The sequence below is a fragment of the Manis javanica genome, chromosome 2 (assembly GCF_040802235.1).
Source record: "Manis javanica isolate MJ-LG chromosome 2, MJ_LKY, whole genome shotgun sequence".
NCBI lineage: Eukaryota > Metazoa > Chordata > Mammalia > Pholidota > Manidae > Manis > Manis javanica.
Genome location: NC_133157.1, coordinates 25,134,731 through 25,156,244, shown reverse-complemented (window position 1 = coordinate 25,156,244; position 21,514 = coordinate 25,134,731). Strand labels below are relative to the sequence as shown.

The window sequence follows — 21,514 nt, the reverse complement described above, 5'->3', positions numbered from 1 at the left end:
TGCTCTGAAAGAGCTGAGGATGCAGTGGAACCTAGAGCAGGCTCTCTCCAGTGGCATGGCAGGGAGGGAGAGGGCTGTGAACTCAAGAGGAGGAGGGGAAATTTAATCACTGCTGTCCTTTTGAGAGATGCTTTACAAATGGCTTTTAGTGGGCTGAATAGTTCATTCAAGAACCAGGAAGCAGAACTGGAAGGTTGTTTTTTTTTTTTTTTCCTTAGTGCCCAGACAAAAGACTGCAAACATGTCAGAAGCCCCTTCTGCCTGAATCCAAAATGAAAGGAGTCGAGTTCTCCCTTCCAGAGGGTGACCAGTACATAGGCAGCAATCACAGAAAGCACATATTGTCCAGATTTTTCATTGTATGTAATCTGTTGAAATCATAGCCATACCGTCAATTGCTATGGCCCATCTGTCAGGACATTGAAATCGCTTTATTTTACAGAGCCTGCTCACAGATTCAGTAAGGAATATTTACCGAGTGTCATCCGAGATCTCAGAGGTTCCATAAAACACTTAATTAACATACCAGATCCACTTCAGTTAAGCCTATACCTGCTTTCTGAATATCAGTTACCGATTTGATGACTCCTGAGGCTCAGGTCGGCATGGGAGAGAATCGCCAGAGCTACTGGAGAGGGAACTGGAGGCAGAGCAAGGTGGAGGGGCCTCTGGCAGCTGCTCTTTTACCCCCGGGTCCCAGAAGCAGGTGACAGAGCTCCACTAAAGAGCCACCGAAGGAAGGTCTGTAGAACTTCCTTGGTTTCTCTTCCTCTTTTTGTTTTGTGTGTAATCAGCAGAAATGCTGCCTTGCATTGAGCATTCATTGTTCATGTCATCTTATCTGACTTGCCTGGCTGGTCTCTACTGCTTACAAGCCATGTGACCTTAGGCAAGTGACTTAACTTCCCTGGGCCTCAGTTTCCCTTCTTGTAAAAAGAAGATAAAGTATCCCTAATGGAGTTGATGTGATAATTAAAGAGGTAATGTGTTATTAGATTCTAGTATTGTCAGCCTGTGAAGGGCTAGAGACTAGCGCCTTAAGGTCAAGGGTTATTGCTCACAACATTTGCTCTGCATAGACTAAGTGCTAGCCACAGAACTGCTGATTGACTGAGTAGATATTAATGGGGTCACATCAGCAATAATACTGCTGCTTCTATAGCTTTGGGCCTTTTGTGTGCCTATGATGTCATCTACATGTAATGACTTTCAAGTGTTTAGAGCAGTTTTCAAGAGTATCTCCTTCCTGGTGCCATATTTGTTGCCCTCTCTACAGCAGGGCATTTGCTCAGTGCCACTAGCAACAAGTAAGCAACTCCTAAAACTGAACGGGGCCTGACAACTTTGAGACATTCTAGGTCAAGGTGGAGGAAAAGACCCCAGCCCCTGCTTTATGTCCCATTCCATACAGGCGTCGGTCCCCTTGCAGGGCCGAGTGAGACTTGATGATTCACAGGACTTCATGAAGGGGTTCAGTAGTTGTTTTCTTCAGCTCCCTCATTCCGAAGGACTCAGATATGATGAATTCCACTGGGGCTGTGCTTGGAGACAAATCCAGCAGGCTTTGTGCCAATCTCAGAATGACAGAGCCCTCTATTCAGTTGCCTCCTTTTCACTGTTTTCTCTCCCAGGAAACTCCTCACGTCTTTACGCAAAAAAGGCATCTGTCTGCCCCAACTTCTCAGACATATGTGGACAAGTCTGAATGCCCATTTAGGACAATGCTGGGACCCCTGTTTCATATATCTATCTACTGTGATATTTGGTGCACCCTAGAAACTTTAAAAATTTGGGTCTTTTTCTCTGTTCTGGAAACCACATCATACCCTGGGGTCATGATTGTTTTTTTCAGATGTTCAAATTACTTCTTTCTCTCTGGTATAGGGGAATTCTCAGACTAAAGTGTTTTGAATCATGATGAAAGCCTCAGACTTCCATGACTTAATTTCTCTAATTACTAGCTCGAGGAAGGCCTAGAACAGGCTTGAACTTAGCAGAGTGCTGCTCAAACACGTTTCTTCTTGAAGACGCAGTTGGACGCTACTAGTTCTCCTCTTGTCATTTTTTTACATCGAGCAAGATGACATTAGGTGAACCTGTTTCACTCAGTTTAGGCTAAGTGACGAATGATGCCTTGGTGTGTTACAACAAAAAAGGTTTCTCACTCTGGCTTTCCACATCATACCAGAACCCAGGGTGACAGAGAAATTAAATTCATCCTGTTGATTAGGAGCCACTGAGTATTTTTAAGCAGGAGAATGACATTGTGAAGTCTGAGCTTCAAACAATCCCTCTGATGTGACGGACCATGGGAAGAGCATGAGTAGGGGAGGAAGAAACTGGTAGCAAGGAACCAATTATAAGGCATGTGCCCAGTGGTATGGATGGGATATGGGAAACTTGTTTCCGGCTTGATGGAAACCACGAGGCTGTGGGCATGGAGAGGAGATAACTTGCACCTTACGTGAAGACAGTCTAAAAGAGAGGGCAAAGGCAGTCCAGGTTAGTGCCCAGTTGCCGTAGAGACAAACTAACTCCTGGAATGCACAGTGAATGCAGGGCACAACACACACACAAAAACAAGACTTCTGACCTGTGTGGAATGACCTGCCACCCCAGAAATACCTCTGGGTTCTTGGAGAGAGCAAATTGTTGCCAGCCTGAGGCCTGTAGCAGGGGTTCAACATCTTAGCAAATGAATATTTGTCTTCTTGCACCTGTTGGTGCTCCAGTAACATCCTGCTAATCTCTCAGTCTCACTAGTCCAGGGCTTGCTTTCCAGGGCATGAAACAGCTGGCAGCTCAGGCAGTTACAGGGAAGAGTTGCCTTCTTCGAAATGCATGCAGGGCTTCATGTTCAGGAAGCTGCTGGGGTCACCTCCTGAGGTTGTATTTTTGGCTTTGCCAGCCATCTTCCTGAGGTCACCATTTGTAGATACATCTGTGGAAATTTTAAGAGCAAGGCTGTGCCTTAGGAGGAGGGGAGTGGAGGGGACTTAGGTATTTAAATGGGCTCTTTGTACTCTCCCTCTCTCTTTCTCTCTCTGTGCTTCACTGAGCAAACTAGCCCTGTATCACTGCATTGATCATTCTCCTCACAGCCTCCTGGAAAAGAATGAGCAATCTGTGAGAGATTTATCTCCAGGCTGGACTGTCCTCCAGCTGTGAGTGACAGTCAAAGAACCGTCCGTGCCGGGCCTGAGAAGATGGATCCCCCATCAGAAAGTGCTGGAGGTGAGAGAACCCTGTTGGTGGCGAAACCCCCTCCCCAGAAAGGAAACAAAGGGGGCCTCAAACCGAATGGGCAGAGCAGAAAGGGAGCATCATCTAAAGGGCTGGCCGTGGTTCTCCCTGTTGGTCCCAGGAGCCAGGCTGCACCCACATCTAGGAGCCTTCCGCTTCACGCAGTGTGGCTCTGGTGAGGAGACTTCTCAGATTTCAGGAGCCCTGCAAGGCTTTGGAATGCATGCCAGTGAGGAATTTGAACATCAAAAGGTTCAAAGGTGGTTGGAAAAATCCAGTTGTCAAATTGTCGGAAGCAAAACACGTCTTCTCTGTCCTATTTTTGACTTTAGTAGTGACGACCGGTGGTACTAAGAATCCAGGGGAGTCTCAACGTTTACCCAGCAAACCGTTTCTTCTAAGGAAGTCAGTACTCTGCAGCATTATCTTAATTTTTACAAGCTCGGGAAGGAGAAAAAGGGGTTATTTGACTTGGAGACAGAGAGCAGCTTTAGTGTTATTCATAATGGAACATTGCAAATCTGGGGAGTCAAGGTTCAAGTATGGGTCTCTTCACATTTGACATATTTTTATTTTGGGTCCAAATGAAGTATATTTTGAATAGGCAGGACAATATGTCCTGCCTTCAATCAGAGATAATACCAGACTAAGATAATATTCTGAGACAGCAACTTCCATTTCAACTTAAGATAAATATGCCCGCAGTAAAATTTCACGCATTCTGGTTTTAAACCGTTGTCATGTCCAAGGTCAGTTAAATGTACTTGCAACTTAAAGCCAACCAGGAGGATGAGCTAACGTCAAGTTTTTTTTTTTTAAGTGAAAATTTATCCATACTCACTGTTTTTGTTCCTATGCTATTCCTCAAAAAAAGTACACATATTATTCAAAAACTAGAAATAAAAGTATGGATTAGCAATGGAACATAACAATGTACCAAGTCGTTTAAAATAAGTTATTCCTAAACAGATAAGTACCAACTGAAGAAGCTTTCCAGAGCTTCTGTGACCTTGACATTTAATCTGAGATTCTGCTTCTGAACAAAACGGCTGAGCCTCCTGAAGAAGCAGGTCTCAGACTAACGCATTATAGTCAACAGCTAATTTTTGAGGACCTTTTGGGAAGATATATAAGAAAAACAAGTTACGGATCCTGGCCTCAAGAAGATTACAGTTCAGGATGGCTTTGAGCCCAAAGTGGGTGGCTGTGTATAATTTTCTCAGAATTCCAATTTGATTGTTTACAAAATTGGAATGAAAATATCTCTCTTATCTTCTTCACTGGATAGTTTAAGAATTAGGAGAGAAAGGGATGGAAGGAGAGAAAGAGGAAGGAGAGAGGAGTAGCAGTTTGGGAAGAATTTTGAATAATTGTACCATTCTGTGACCATCCATAGTTGTATCCTACTTTTAAAACCCGACAGAGAGTCTTTTTGTGAGGTAGCTTGTGCAGCACCCTTATGAGAAATGCCTTATATTATTCCTTTTCTGTGGTTGCCTAGAAACAATAAAAACCTTATTTGCCTGGCCCTCCCTCTTTTCTCTTCTCTTCCACCTGTTGAGGGACAGATTCAGTACTGTGACAAACAGCTATGAAGATGTGTCTGTGGTTTGCCCATGTGGCACTTTGGGGATGAGTAGACTTTGAGCTGGACCTTATCATATTCATCACCTCACTTAATCCTCACCAAAACCCTATGAGGTTCGCTCTCATTTTACATAAAAGGAAACTTAGCCTCAAAGAAGTTAAGGAATTGCCCCAAGATCAAAAAACTAATAAAGACCACAGTTGGATTTCAAAATGATCTGCTTTGGCCTTGATTGTCTTGGGAGTAAATAGACATGAAGGCATGTTCCAGTCCTGGGACCTTCCTGTGAATCTCTGACCTTCCCACCTGGTCTTATTCCATGACCTATTTTGCAATGCATGTCTAATGCCCAGTTTCTGAGCAGGCTCTGTTCACAAATGTGGGATACCCTGGAGTGACCGAAGAGTCTGGTGACCTGAGTTCAAGTTTCAGCTCCATCGCTTACTAAGCTGATCTCTAATTGCCTCATTTGCAAATTGGTAACAAATAACATGGGTCTCTTGTGAGGCTCTGTCAACATAGTGTATGTTAGGATGCAGTCAGGGACTGCTTATTAACCTGATAAAAGGTGCCTAGAAATCTGATTATAAATTTGAGTTCTGAGTTCAGGCTCATCTGGAATGGTCCCAGAACTAGGTGTGTCCTATAAACTGAAGGTACATTTAGGGGTGTTTTGTGACATATTTGGCGTCATGGAATCCTGGTTTCCCCAGGGCTGCTTTTGTAGATGAGCCTGCTAGAAAATGAGGTAGCTTCAAATAAAATAGTTTGCTGAGAAATACGTTAGAGTCCATCTAGTTCATTGGTGTCTCCAGTTGTTTTTATTAGGGGATGCCTTATTTTTTAAACACTTCTGAAAAGGGATTTGTTATGCAAAACTGATAAAAGAGAACTTTTCTGGATGGAGAGATGCAGGGAGACCCCAAGCCAGCAGCTCAGATGCTCATCACAAACCTCCTTTTCCAAAACCCTGAGGTTTTTTCAGAGCAGGTTTCAGCAGGGAAATGTACTGATACTTCTCACAACCTCATTTTGTAGATGAGGAAAGTGATGTCCAGGAAGAGTTACTTATTAGAAAGAATCCATCTATTTTAGTATATAAAGGCATCATCTGCAACAACTTGGGTTGGTCTTATATGCAACTGTATGACATGGTGATAGAAAAGCTAGTGTGTTCTATTTCTCTTTACAAAGGCATTTAAACAAATTTTCCCTTCCCCTTTCTTTCTTGGAGATTATATAATGATGACTCTGTTCACCTTGGCTACAGAAGAGAAACACATAGAATATCTGAAAAAATAAGACTTTTGTAATTCATCTTTTAAGAAAAACAGCTACTCAACATGTATTAAAAACCTGAAAAATTTTCATGCCCTTTGACCCAACAACTTCTCTTCTAGAAATTTATATAAAGAAATTAGTTTTAAATGCAAAAAATAACTTACATGCAAATGTTTATCACCCAATTATTTGCATTAGAATAAAGCTAATGTAACCAACCTATACATTAGGTAGAACAGTTGAATAATTGCACTTTAGTTCAATGGAATATTATGTAGCAATTAAAATAGATTTTACAGATGAAATACTTGTTGAAATTAGTAAAATATGTTAAAGATCTATATACTGAGACCCATAAAACATTGCTGAGATCAGCTGAATAAGACTTAAAGAAAGGAGAGATATACCATCTCAATATCAGAAGATTTGATAGTATTATTCCTCCAGATTGGTAAATAGAACCAATAAAATTCTAATCAAAATCCTAGTCAATTAAAAAATATATATATATGTATAAGTAGGATGATTTAAAATTTACATGTAACCATAGAAAATCAGACTTGTCAAAGCAATTTGGAAAAAGAAGTGGGAGGTTTATAGGAGCTGATTTCAAGACTTATAAAACTATAGCAATCAAGGCAGTATGATAACATAAGAATAGACATAGCTCAATGGGACAGAATAGTATAACTCATATGTATGCCAAGCTAACTCAATTGGAAAAGAATCATCTTTTCAACAACCTATACAGGAACAATTGGATATTGATATGGGGGAAATTGAACATTGATCTTTACAATATATCATATAGAAAATTAATTCAAAATGAATCCAAAATCTATAAATAAAAAATTATATAATTTCCAGAAAAAAACACAGCAAAAAAACTTCACAATCTTGAAGTAGGCAAGGATTTCTTGGGAGAAAAAGTACACTAATTATAAAAGAAAAACATGATAAATTGGACTTCATCAAAATGGAAAAACATTTCTACTCTTTAAAAAAACTGACTATAAAGATTACGAAAAGGCAAGCCACATATTCAGTGAAAATATTCACAATGCAGATATGTGACAAAGAACTTGTGTCTATGGTATATAAAGAGCTCTTATAAATCAGTAATATGAAGATAATCCAATTTTTAAAAAGGCAAAATATTTGAATAGACACACAATAAAGATCTATAAATGTCCACAAAGCATGTGAAAATATGTTCAAAATCACTAGACATCAAGGAATGAAGTAAAACCACAATGGCATATCACTACACATATGCCAGAATGACTAAAATTAGGAAGACTGACAATACCAAATGTTGGCTAGAATATGGAGCAATTAAACTGTCACACATTGTTGAAGGGAATGCAAAATAGTACTGTTACTTTAGAAAACAATTCGATAGTTTCTTAAGAACTTATTCACTTACCTTTGACCACCCAGCAATTCCACTTCTAGTTATTTACCCAAGAAAAATGGAAACATGTCCACAAAAAAAAACAACAAATGTAAAAGAATGTTCATAGCAGCTTTATTAATGATATTACAGACTGGGAACAACCCCAATGTTTATCAGTAGGTAAGTGAATAAACAGGTGGTTGAATAAGTAATACAATAAAAAGCAAACTTCTGATACACACAATGATAAGGCTAAATCTTAACACCAATATGCTAAATAAAAGAAGCCAGATAGAAAAATCAGACACATGCACACTGTCTGATTCCATTCAGGTGACATTCTAGAAAAGGCAAAAAAATGAACATAAACTTAAAGAAAGCATACTGATGGTTATTTGAGGCTGGGAACAGGAAGGGTTGTTTATAAAGAGGGACAGGGTAATTTACAGGGTCAACAGAAACTTCCTATACCTTGATTTGAATGATGGTTGCATGAGTGGGTACATATGGGTGAGTCATTGTGGAAAAGTTTTACCTCCATAAGGATTTAAAAAGTGAAATATTTTGTTATGATTTTAATGTTAAAAAATTTAATACTTAAGCAATAAAATCAAGATGCAAAAATTGTGGGCACAGTCTGATTATAACTTTTGAAGTATACCTAAAGCAATAAAAATACAACAAAAACTTCTTAAGGGTGGTGATTAGCTATGACCTTTTTATGCCCCAGTTTTTTCACTGAGCTTTCATTTGAAACTTTAACCATTTTACTGATGTCACACAAAGAAAAAAAAGCATCTGCTGAGACACATGCAAGACATGAATCTGAAAATATTCAAAATGATTTTTGGTGAAAAAAAATGACACCACAATGATAGCTGCAAAATTAAAGGACAGAAGAAATAGTTTTTTATTCAGTAAAGCTGGATTTCGAAAAGCATTTCTTTTAAAGTATTACCTAGGAAATTGTCTCAGAGTTCTGTATATAAACCAGGGTCTAATGATTCATCATGACAAACGTGTGTTTTTGATTCAGTTTGAGGTCTTACGGATTCCAGTTTTTTTCTTTGGAAACCTAAATAGCCTGGGGACAGCCAAAAGTTAAGAAAACAAGATCCCTCTGTATTGCAAAGGTAGGATCAAATGAGCAAGTTTGTTTCCCCATGAACTTTACATTTCACATTATATCTTATCTCAGGGTGACTTATTCAGATCCTCCCAATCCAAGGACTCTTGCTTAATGTCTCCTAGGAACAAGCACTTCAAAGTTTTACAGAAGAGTAATATGAAAATGTTATTATTAAGGCATATATATATAAATATATATATATACACACACACACATGTAATTTTAAGTATTCCACTTAAGGTTTTAAAATTTTTGGTATGTAAAAATCTCAGCAGCATAGCAAAGTGTAATCTTTGGGCTATATAACTTCATTCAATTCACTCTATTTATATAACTACCTAGGGTTAACATCAAGCATATTTTTTCAAGATATCTTCTAATTCCAGGGCTGCAATTCAACTGAAAAAAAATCAAAGACACCTATGGGCATATTATGATTTAAAAAGTTTCCTTTTCTTGAAATAAAAACTTCTGCTGGAGCTCTCTCCTCCCATATCTTATCAGCTCAACTACCTAGTGTGATTTGAATCACCCAAACCTCAGTGTTTTTTTAAAAAAAGAGAGAAAAGAAAAACCTTTGGTAAAGTAGGTTCCTTTGATCCTTTTCTGCTACTTATGAAAACTCACACTGTATGGCTAACACATTCCCAACAAGTCAGGATAATGAAGCACATGGGACACTGAGACTTAATTCCATGTCTGTTTCTTTATTTAAAAAAACACATGCTCTATGGGCCGAGGGAAGCATGCAGTTGACTAGCTGGGAGCGAACAGTAAGAAGCAGTTGTGATTGTCAAGTTGGGAGCTATCATTAAAAAGCAAACTGGAGAGTTCCAGTTAGAATCTGAGGAGATTATTGATTCAAATCCTTTAAGGCATTCTTCAAAGGACTTCTTAAAAAGTCGTATTGTCTGAGGAGTTTGGGTGAGTTTGTGTGTGTGGGTTTGTGTGTGTGTGTGTGATGCAAATGGGGAGGTCAGTTGGTGTGGAGGCCTGTGTTTGTGCAAGGGATAGGGTGTTAAGTTGTGTGCATGGATTGTGAGTAAATACGGGTTTTCTGGGTACAGACTTTGGTTTTCTGATAATTCAGCCTCCACAGCTGTAAGCCAGGTCCTCCAATGTTGGTGTTTCCTCCTCTTCTTTACTATGTCCTTGAGCTAAGAGCAAGTGCTGTCAAATCAGACGGTCTGGGCTCCAACACATGCTCTCTCGGCAGGGATGTGACACTGGGTGCCTTAGTTAACCTCACCAAGCCTCAGTTTCCTCACAGATAAGTGGGTTGCTGGGTTAAATTCTATCAGTGCACATGTTAAATGCTTAGCAAGGGTCAGTTGTGCAACTCACAGACATTTTAATTCAGTAAATATTCTTTGAAAAGCTTTCTATATACTAGCTATATACTATGCTTCCAGTCTGACGGGAGGCGCTGTATTAATTTAGTAGGGCTGTCACAAACTGGGTGGCTTAAGCAACAGATTTATTTATTTGTTTTCTCACAGTTCTGGAGGCTTGAAATCCAACATCAAAGCGCCGGCAGGGTTGGCTTGTGTCTCTGAGGTCTCCTCCTTGACTTGCGGGTTGCTGCCTGTGTCTGAGAGCTCACGTGGTCTTCTCTCTCTGCCCACTATCCCTGGTGTCCCGTCCTCTTCTTATAAGGACATCAGTTATGTTGAATTAGGTCCTAACCCTGATCGTCTCATTTCAATTACTTCTTTAAAGATCTTATTTCCAAATGCAGTTACATTCGGAGGTACGGGGGTTTGGGACTTCCACATATGAACCTGGGAGACATAATTCAGCCCATAATAGATACTGAGTCATAATTCTGCTCTTTCAAAGGGTAGGAGGAATACCTTCTTCTGGTTTTCCACTGGGTGATCTCTTTCTTATGTTCAGCCCAGCTTAAATATCTTTTCCTCTGCAGAGTTCCTATTGAGCTCACATACACGGCTAGTCACAATTCCTCAAATATAATGTTATATCAATTAGCATACTACATCCACCCCAGTTAATACATATATATAGACACATCTATGATCATATGATATATACATATGATACATATTATATCTCTCCATATGGAGAGAGAAAGAAATAGGTTTTTAATAGTCCATCTCCCCAGTTAGAAGGGAAGTTCCAGGGGAAAGGGCTCTTCTGATTGCCACCACATCCCCAGAACCCAGAACAGTGCCTTGAAATAGTAAGTACTGACTCTCCTGTTCTTACCAGCTCAACGGTCTGAAACCCCCTCTTAATAATGCTCACTAGCTCCCTAAGAGTAGGAGCATGTCTGCTTTCTCTTCCCACTCTCCATAACTTGATCACTAAATTGTTGAACAAAATAATGAAGGATTTCACAGGCTAATATTCAATTCTTTCAAATTATTTTTGTGGACTATAATCAGAGAAATAAACATGCTTGATCTAATCCAGAAGGAGGGACATGTACATATATCCTTTTGATTATGAAGCTATGCTTAATCAGAAGAAAGCCTTCTGAGTAAAAACACTGAGTAGAGTTTGTAACTAATTGCTAACAGTGTATTTCTCTCTTTGAGATTTTCTTTCCTGCACACAAACTTGGTTTGATGGTTTTGACTGACTTGACCATGCCTTGAGGCAAAGAAATATGATAACTATGTACCTAGGGGTGGATTAAGACAAAATAAAGGGCCATCACAGGGCTCTATCCAATTCTGGCTTTCCACAACTCCCTCTGGGTAAATCCTATAGCTTACACCTGTCCAAGGCAGCCGAAACCTAGACCATCACATCTGTCAATGGCTGCCCAAATAATTAAAGCCATCTGTGCCCAGCGTCTCAACACTTCCCTGAATCAGTATGCAGCTCCATAATTTTGCCAATGAGAAATAACTCCAGAACCATTAAGGTTGAATCATTTTTTTAATGAAAAGAAAAATAAACTGAAAAAATTAATTCGCTTTGACTCCTCTTGACCCCATCAACAAAAGGCCCCATTAAATACAGCAGCTGAGATGGTAGGAAAGTCTTCAAGATGGAGACGCTAAATCTCCAAATCAAGTTAGAGGTCAGTGCATGCATTTGCCTGGATTGTTTTGTTCAGTGCAGGGAATCCAACCTACCTGCTCTCTTTGTGCATCTAGTGATGAATGTGTTGACTGATTGGAATGCAGCCAAGTGCTATTTCATGTTGAGTCTTCTCCTCGGGGTATTATGAGGCCATGCAGGGCAGTGTGAGACAGAACAATGCATGGTTAAGAGCTCAGGCTCTCGAGTCAAACACAACCAAGTGGGAGTCCAGCCTTGTCCCTTGCTTGACCTTGGGCAAATTACTTGGCCTTGCTACATCTGCCTCTTCATCTATAAAATGGAAAAGATAATAATATCTACTTCATTAGGTAAGATAAGGATTACATGGGAAAGTGCATGTTAAGCACTTGGCAGACCACTTGGCACATGGTTGGCATGCAGTAAATATCAGTTACTACGGTTTTTGTTATTTTGGTTGTTATGACTTCCAGATGATGGAGCCTCCAGGCTTTCAGACTTTACAAAGGACAACTTGAAATGGGCTCACAATTCTGTTCCATATTCAGTAGGATTATTGCTCATTACAGTTTTGTTCATTTGGACTTGATAAAGTCTCTGGAATGAGGTGATATAAGTAGCTCAGAACCACTCTGCCTTTGATTAATCAATTAGGAAACAAACTTTATAAGACATTTTCTATCCACCAGATACTGTGTTAGTGTTTCCTTTCAAGGTGTTGTTTAATCCTTAGGAGAACCCTGTAGGTAGCTGCTAGGAATGTCTGCCCTCCTCCACAGTTAGCTCACTGGCTCTCCAGTGGTCACACACCCAATACTGTCAAAGTTGGGACTGTATTGTGTCATATGTTTTTTTGTCTTTCCAGAATTCCTTTAGTTTGGTTAACCTCTCTTTACCCATTCTATAATAATCCAATTCAATCCCTCTGGTGTGAGTGGGACTGAATCTCCCTTTCTTGGGGCTAAAGGCTTTATGGTAATAAAGACCTGAGACTGACAAATCCACTAACTACAGAGATCAGTATGGTATGGTGCCAGCTCATTTCTAGGGGACGCACACTGAGGGAAAGAGGGTCTCTTTCCTTGAGTTGGGAAGAAAGTATATCCATGAAAACTTGGGGAACTTGAAAGTGCTGTCACTTGCCTAGAGCATACTTAAAAATGGAGACAACACAGAGAAAAGGATAGAGGGAGATCTAATAATGTTTTCTGAGTGCCTGGATGCAGATGTGCCTGCTGCTGGTGATGAAAAGGCAGTAAATTCTGGTTGTCTTAGGCTCGTTTGAGCTGAGAGTCTCCTAACACAGTGCTAGTTACAACTGGTTCTGTGGAACTCCATGCTGCTTTATCACATTTCATGAGAATATTATGTCTGAACAAAGGATTTTTCCTTTTTGTGCAAATGCCTTTCTACAAACTAACCTTATTTGGGATCAGTACTTCCCCTAAGTAAGTTGGTTTAACTCCTTTATGTTTAATACATGTATGTCCATGTATTTTTAAAACTTGTTTAATTAATCGAACTTCGCTTTCAAATTCATTTAGCAGTGAAACAGCTTTATAATAAAAAAAATAGCTTTAGAGTTTGTTTAGAGGAAAAGTCGCATATAATATTTGCCTTGAGGTAGCCCTAGGATGGCGGGAGGAGATTTTGGTATCTGAAGGCATATGTTGGGCTATCAGCTGTGTGACTTGGTAGTTGTGTCAGCTTGGGCAAATTGCCTAGCTTCTTGAAATCTCAATTTCTTTCTCTCTCACTGGAGATAATACCTAGTTAATGTCAAATGACATTGTGCTTGCAAAACTGGACAAGAGCATTTTTTTTTAACCAGTGAGCTTGGTATCTAGTGCCATAACCTGGGATTTTATGAGTGTGTTTGGATAGTGGTGATAATTTTCCTCTTTGGAAAAACTTTAAAATTATAGGGATATACAAAGAGGAAACAATAATCACCCATACTCCTTCCTTGCACCTCAAAAATAAATCACTGTCAACATTTTTGGGATATTTGTGTCTTACATTTTTCCAACATTTGTACATATTTATTTTTAAATTTATGCAAACAATAAATAAACCAGTTATAACTTAAAACATTTAGATGATTACAGATTATAGTCTCCTAGAAACTCCTATCCCCATACGGAAGTCCTCCCACCAATACTAAGACCATACTCTGATGAATTTATCTGATGAAAGTTTCTCAAATTATTTATATTTTTCATACATATCTATATATTGGGAGAAATATAAAATACTGGTTTCTGGGTTTGTGAGTAACCCATGTTAATATGTGTAAATCTTCTTTATTCCTTTGAACATTTTATAGCAATTTTTTAGTTTATAGAATTGAATTCATCCCTTCTATGGATATATATTTAAAGTTTTTTCATAATATAAACAACATAGCATCAAATCTTTTGTGTGTATATGCAAGTGTTTATCCAGGACAGATATATAGAAAGAAATCTCTGGAGCCTAAGTAATTAATTTTATAGATACCACCATTTTGCCTTTCAGACTGATTGTACTAAGTTCAGGGTCATTAGGAGCGTTACTCTTACTCTCCCTGCCAGACCCTACTCCTTGCTTGTCTACCCTTGATATTATCAACCCTTTTAATCCATGCCAAACTGATAGCAAAATGGTAATTCATTGTTTTTTAATTTACATTTTTCTGATTACTAATGAGGTGGAGCCATTTTTTCATAGGGCAATTCTGATTTCATCTGCTATGATTACCTATCTGTGTCCTTTAAATCATATTTTCATTGGCTTTTGGACTTTTTTATAGATATATATTAATTATTTGAAAGATTCAGATGCTTATCCTTTGTCATTTTGTATTTGACTATTTTGCAGTTGTGACTATTTCTTCCCAAATTCTCTCTTTTACCTTGAACATTGAGAATGTTCAAATTTCTGTTTTTCTATTTTTGCTCCATATCTGACTTTAAGAAAATCTTCTCAACTCAAGGGTGTTGTTATTGTCCTTCATTATCTTGACATAAAATCAATTTCGTTTTCCCAAATATAGGCCTTTAATTGAACTTGAGTTTATTTCTGTCTATGAACAAGACAATTTTTTGGATTCTCAATCTATACCATTGATCTATATACATTCTTGAAACAATACCACACCGTTTTAAGTATGTGGCTTTGTTATAGGCCTTGATTTCTGGATGACAGATTGATAAAAATACTTTTATTGTATTTGTAATGTTTTCTTATAAGGCATAAAGAAAAGGGATGTCTAATTAATGAGTACAGCTGTGTGCTGAGCACAGAGCGGGGGAATATTCACCTTTTACCTAATTTTGCTCTCTGTGAAGGAAGTGGAATTGGCTGACTTTTGCATATGCGAAAACAGAAGCTCAATGGAGCTACCTTAACATACTCAGCGTCACATAGCTTGTAAGTAGTGGAGTAAAGATTCAAGTTCATGTCTGTTAAGTTGAATATTCAATTCCTTTCTTGACATCTCCTGTATTCCCAGGACCAGACCATCCTTGAGGAAAACAGTAATATCTGCTGATTCCTTTCTTTTTTTTAAAGCTGTGTTATTCTTCAGATAAGATCCTCAATATTGCAGGAATCTGAAAGATGAGGCTGTACTCTAATCAGCTGTGTATAAATTACATTGAGGACAAGAAAGATAAGAAGCAGAGCTTTGGTGAAGTTGACCAACTATTTCTTACTTTAAGGAATTGTACAGCCCTGATCCCACCCTTGCCTCTTAGCCTCAAGTTTCCTTATTCCTGCTAATTAGTTCCAAATGTTCTTTAGTTTTCTGCTGTCTTCTCCTCCTCTGGACAGAAACCTAATGCCAGCAGTGGGCAGCAAGCCTTCCCTGTGGCCTTTGGGCTTTATGGCCGGGTCACTGCCTTCAGCAATTAGTAAATCATGAACAATTTCAGCTGTCACACACTCTTGGATTTGACTCTGACCCCTCTCTGGAATCTGAAGTCTCTTGAACCAGTCTGCCACTTTCCCACATGGGCTTCCTTCCTGGCATTGCAGTGGGGAGGAACATGAAAAAGACTCCGAATTGGTGCTGCAGAGCTTCCTGGCTACAGATTGCCCACTAAGGCTTTGAAATAGTTCCAGTTTTTGTTTTGTTTTTTACCTGAAAAGCAGGTAAATTTATCAGGTTTTTCACTTTGCCATGGAATAGGAGAAGTCTAGACTTCCCCCTTCCTTTTTTAAAGAAGAATGAAGACCTGTCTCTGTTGATTTATGGTCTTGGAAAGAGGAGAAGGTACAAGATAAAAGGAGAGATGAGGAATGCCATGATAAAGTGGCTAACCCCTGAAGAGTCCCTTCTGCCAGGAGACAAGAGAGATCTCAGAAGGCTATTGAAGACTGGCAGATTTTTCTTTCTCTCTCTCTCGCCCTCCTTCCCTCCCTCCCTCCCTCTTTCCTTCCCTCCCTCCCTCCCTCCCTCCCTTCCTTCCTTCCTTCCCTCCCTCCCTCCCTCCCTCCCTCCCTCCCTCCCTCCCTCCCTCCTTCCCTCCTTCCTTCCCTCCCTCCCTCACTCCCTCCCTCCCTCCCTCTCCTCCTTCCTCCCTTCCTTCCTTCCTTCCCTCCCTCCCTCCCTCCCTCCCTTAAAAGTAAAACCACATCTATCTGACTTTCCATGCTGAGGACTTAAATGTCCCACCTGATTTGCCTGAACTGGTAACTAGGCCTTAAGGAAGGATTTATGACCATAGAGGTTTTCCTTCAAACTGAATGGCTTCCATCTCCTGTAGCATAAGTGAGGATGGCTGATGAGTAAGAACATGTTCTTGTATTTTTAGACAACAAATGAATCATTGAATGGAAAAGCAATCTTTCAGTGATTTTCATCTTACTGAATGAAAAACCAAACACTTCACAGGGAAGGAAGTTATGATTTAGACTTGGCCTAACTTTGGCCTGGCCAGTTCCTTTTTGCAATTTGATGTACATCTTGACTAGTCTCTTTGCATCTGAATGCTGTGGAATACACATGGAAAGAGAGCACAGAGCCACAGAGATGGTAAAGGGAAGGAAAGAGGTGGGGAAGGCAGGAGAATAGAGTTACAAGAGAGACAGCATGTCTTTACTTGCCAAGCTGATTTTGGAGAATAGCCATGCATTATTTAAATGCAGTCATCACACTGTCATATTGCTGAATTCAGGAGACTGAGATCACATCACTGAGCAGACTTTTTCTTACACTCAGAATGCTTTAGAGTCTAACCTTGAGAATGGTTGAGGATATGCCACATAGCACCGTGTCTCTGAAACGTTGAATGTGTAGCTGAGAGTCAGATTGCAAGAAGTAAAGTCAGCTTAACCACATTCTACTGAAGCTCTGCCCCTTTCTATGTTATCTTACGTGGGTCTTCTCCAGTTTGGACTGTGGGTTTCTGAAAAGTAAAATGATTGGTTAAATTAGGGAAATTCCAACATCCTTCAAGATGAAAAAGAATATGGTTGTCTGAGTAAATACCTGTTAGCTGCAAAAGTATAATATTTCCTTATACCAGGGAATCAAAGATCAGTGATTATTGCTAAGCACAAAGTAGCATAAACAAGAAAGCCATCTAGGGCACACAGTAGATTAGTCCTCCCAGTCATTGATCCTTGCTCAAATGCAAGAAGAAAATGTTGAGCCAGCATCGAATTCTCTGTGGTCAGAGGTTCTGCTTATGGTCTCCATTAACCAGTTAAAGAAAATCCCCTTCTTAGCTCAGACTTAATTGGTTTCTGGACACTGTAGTCTCCCAGTACCACTGTTATCATGTTTGATATGAGCTCAGGTGCAATTTTCTGTGTATGCTTGAGGCTAACTAGACAGCTCTAGTCACCAGGTGCAGCTTTTGTAGGAAACATTCCTAAATATGTTCAAAAAGAACGATTGGGATCCTGAGAAACTTAGCTTCCTTGAGATGTGCTTGGGAATTATCATATCTTGAAAAAAAGAAGGAAAAAACCCAACTTTGGTGGAAATGAAAATTATTTATCTGTAGTCTTCTTTCTGGTAGTGGTCAGGTAGGCTCATATCAAACTAACTCTTCTGCAGATAACAAGTATAAATCACAAATGAAAATATAAGAAATAACTATCTAAAGGCTTAAGAGTAAACAAACACAGAGACACTTTAAAGGAATGTCCATATTTGAAAAAAGGTAATAGACTGCATGATTTTCCCCCCTGTGTGTGTGTGTGTGTGTGTGTGTGTGTGTGTGTGTGTGTGTGTGTATAGTTTTTGGCTAGAAGGAAAGCCCTGGACTGCACTTTTCAGGTTGGCTAAAATGCAGATATAAAAGCTGGAATTGGTCTTCCTTAAACAACCAGTACACAGAGTTCAGGGCAACCATAAGTGCCAGCAAATGAGGGTTAGGATACAGGAAAGGAAAGAACCAGAGAGGGAAATCCTAAGTTCTTTGCAAAAGTCTATCCAGATATCTGGTTGACACTTGAACCATACATACACAGAAGAGATTACAAGCAGACTAGTTAAGGTTAAATAATGGAATTTGCATTACTACCCCAGAGATAGCATTTAAGATATAATTAAAAAATCCCTCAGTATGTAAAGGAAGAGTAGAAGAAATACAAATGACAATGAAAACATACAATTGCATCCTTACTGGCAATTAAAGAAAGCCAAAATAACAGTTAATTTTAGGTTATCAAATTAATAAAGGTCTTAAAAATGACCTATGTTAGCAAAGGTATCTTCAGATGGACCCCTGGTTTGGAGTACAAATAGGTATAAATTTCTTGAAAACCAATTAGACATTTCAAAACTACTAGATCTAATATCTGAATTCAGAAAGTTGCAAGATACAAAATTAATACACAGAAATCTATTGAATTCCTATATACTAACAAAACTAACAGAAAGAGAAATCAGGAAAACAATTCCATTCACAATTGCATCAGAGAATAAAATACCTAGGAATAAACTTAACAAAGGAAGTGAAAGACCTATTCCCTGAAAACTGCAAGACACTCATAAGAGAAATTAAAGAAGATACCAATAAATGGAAATACATCCCATTCTCATGGATAGGAGGAATTAATATTGTCAAAATGGCCTTGCTGCCAAAAGCAATCTACAGATTTGATGCAATCCCTATCAAAATACCAACAGCATTCTTCAACAAAGTAGAACAAATGGTTCTAAAATTCATATGGAACCACAAAAGACCCTAAATGACCAAAACAATACTAAGAAGGAAGAATAAAGCTGAGGGAATTATGCTCACTGACTTCAAGCTATATTACAAAGCCACAATAAACAAGACAATTTGTTACTGGCACAAGAACAGACCCATAGACCAATGGAATAGACTAGAGAGCCCAGATATAAACCTGGTCAATTAATATATGATAAAGGAGCCATGGACATACAATGAGTAAATGACAGCCTCTTCCACAACTGGTGTTGGCAAAACTGGACATCTACATGCAAGAGAATGAAACTGGATTATTGTCTAACCCCATACAAAAAAGCAAACTCAAAATGGGTCAAAGACCTGAACCAAAGTCATGAAACCATAAAACACTTGGAAGACTACAAAGGAAAAAATCTCCTGAATATAAACATAAGCAGCTTTTTTCTGAATGCATCTCCTCGGGCAAGGGAAACAAAATAAAAAATGAACAAATGGGACTACATCAAGCTAAAAGCTTCTGTACAGCAAAGGACACCATCAGCAGAACAAAAAGGCATCCTACAAAATGGAAGAATATGTGTATAATTGACCTACCAAATAAGAGGTTAACATCCAAAATATATAAAGCACTCTCATGCCTCAACTAGCAAAAAGCAAATAACCCTATTAAACAATGGGTAGAGGATATGAACAGAGACTTCTCCAAAGAAGAAATTCAGATGGTCAACAGGCACATGAAAAGATGCTCCACATAGCTAATTATCAGGGAAATGCAAATTAAAACCACAAAAAGATATCACCTCATACCAGTAAGGATGGGCAGCATCAACAAAACTAAGAACAAGTGCTGACAAGGATGCAGAGAAAGGGGGACCCTCCTACACTGTTAGTGGGAATGTAAACTAGTTCAACCAATGTGGAAAGCAATATGGAGGTTCCTCAAAAAAACTAAAAATAGAAATACCACTTGACCTGGAAATTTGACTCCTAGGAATTTACCCAAAGAATACAAGTTCTCAGATTCAAAAAGGTGTATACACCCCTATGTTTATAGCAGCACTATTTACAATAGCCAAGACATGGAAGCAACCTAAGTGTCCATCAGTAGATGAATGGATAAAGAAGATGTGGTACCTATACACAATGGAATACTTCCATATTCAGCCATAAGAAAGAGACAGATCCTACCATTTGCAACAACATGGATGCAGTTAGAGGGTATTATGCTCAGTGAAATAAGTCAGGCAGAGAAAGACAAATACCAAATGATTTCCCTTATTTGTGGAGTGTAACAACAAAGCAAAACTAAAGTAACAAAACAGCAGCAGACTCACAAACTCCAAGAAGGGACTAACGGTTACTAAAGGGGAGGGGTGGGGGAGGGAGGAAGAAGGGGACTGAGGAGTATTACGATTGGCACACACGGTATGGGGGGATCATGGGGAAGACAGTGTAGCACAAAGACAAGTAGTTACTTTGTGGCCTCTTACAACTCTGATGAACCGTGACTGCAATGGGGTTTGGCCAGGGACTCGATAATAGAGTGAATGTAATAACCACATTGTTTTTCATGTGAAACCTCCATAAGAGTGTATATCAATGAGACCTTAATAAAAAAAAAAAAAAGAAAACCAATTAAACTAGATATATTACAATGCCTAAAATAGTTTATACCCTTTGACCCAGTAATTCTTGTAAAAAATGTATTCTGAACAGTATTAGCTGTATAAGAACTTTATAAAAGGATAGTCCTAAAAATACTTAGTATAAATTTTTAAAATATAATATAATTATCTAAGAATAAAGGGATGGTTAGAACAAATATAATGGAATCATTTATGAATATTAAATTATGTTTTAAATGAAAATTAAAGACAGAGAAATGCTCAGAATATATGGAGAGAAAGTCAGACATACAGGTAATTTTGATTTTCTTCTTAATACTTTCCTCTATTTCCCAAATCATCTATGTGGAACATGAATGTCTTCTATATTAAAGAAGAAAAAATTTTTTTAATGTGTCCCTGCTCTCAGTGTAACAAAAAAGATTTTCAAAGTTGCTCATGTGGCTCACTTCTCAGCATTTATTTCATCTTCCTCTTCCATCCTAACTTCTCACTCTCAACTTCTGTGTGTTTACCTCTCACCCTTTTCTGTCACAGAAGCTATGCACTCCTGTTGAAGACCAGCCATTGGACTCCCGCTCGCTCCTTGCTCACATTCTTATTCGTCGTGGGGGATTCAATTGCTTAGCTATATGGATCTCTTCTGCTATCTTCAGCCTCTCCCTCTGCTCATTGAAAAATGGCCAGTGTAATCGGACTGATCTAAGATGAGTCACTGTTCTTGCATAAACCACTTTTTAAAATACCCATTGTGTTTCACTTTATTTTGTTAAATGGAAATAATTTTGTTTTTGGAGAGGATTCCAAAAATAGGTCATTTTTTCCATTGTGAAAAGAAAAATTAAGACAATGTAGAAGTTAGGAAACAGCAAGTATCTCTTTTTCATCTCGCTACTCAGACATAATCCCACACTCTTTAGTAAGTAGATAGGTTCACAGGTAGAAAGATGGATGTATCTGTGTTAGCATGGGTGGATAGATGGATTGATAGATGGATAGACAGCTAGTTTTGGGGTGAATGGCATCTCATATTATAGCTTGAGACATTGAGAAAATTCTGAAGTTACTGTACTG

General features: G+C 38.8%; 1 long non-coding RNA gene across 2 annotated transcripts in view; it reads left to right on the top strand.

Annotated features, from left to right (window-relative positions):
- Positions 1-3,103: 3,103 nt before the first annotated feature.
- Positions 3,104-21,514, top strand: part of LOC118974140 (uncharacterized) — a 146,550-nt gene continuing 128,139 nt past the window's right edge. Inside the window, exon 1 of one of the 2 annotated variants that reach the window (XR_005063747.2) lies at positions 3,104-3,234. This is a non-coding gene — a long non-coding RNA (uncharacterized lncRNA). Of the gene's footprint in view, positions 3,235-11,880; positions 12,018-21,514 lie in introns of those variants that run through there. The other variant, XR_012123559.1, reaches the window with a different exon arrangement.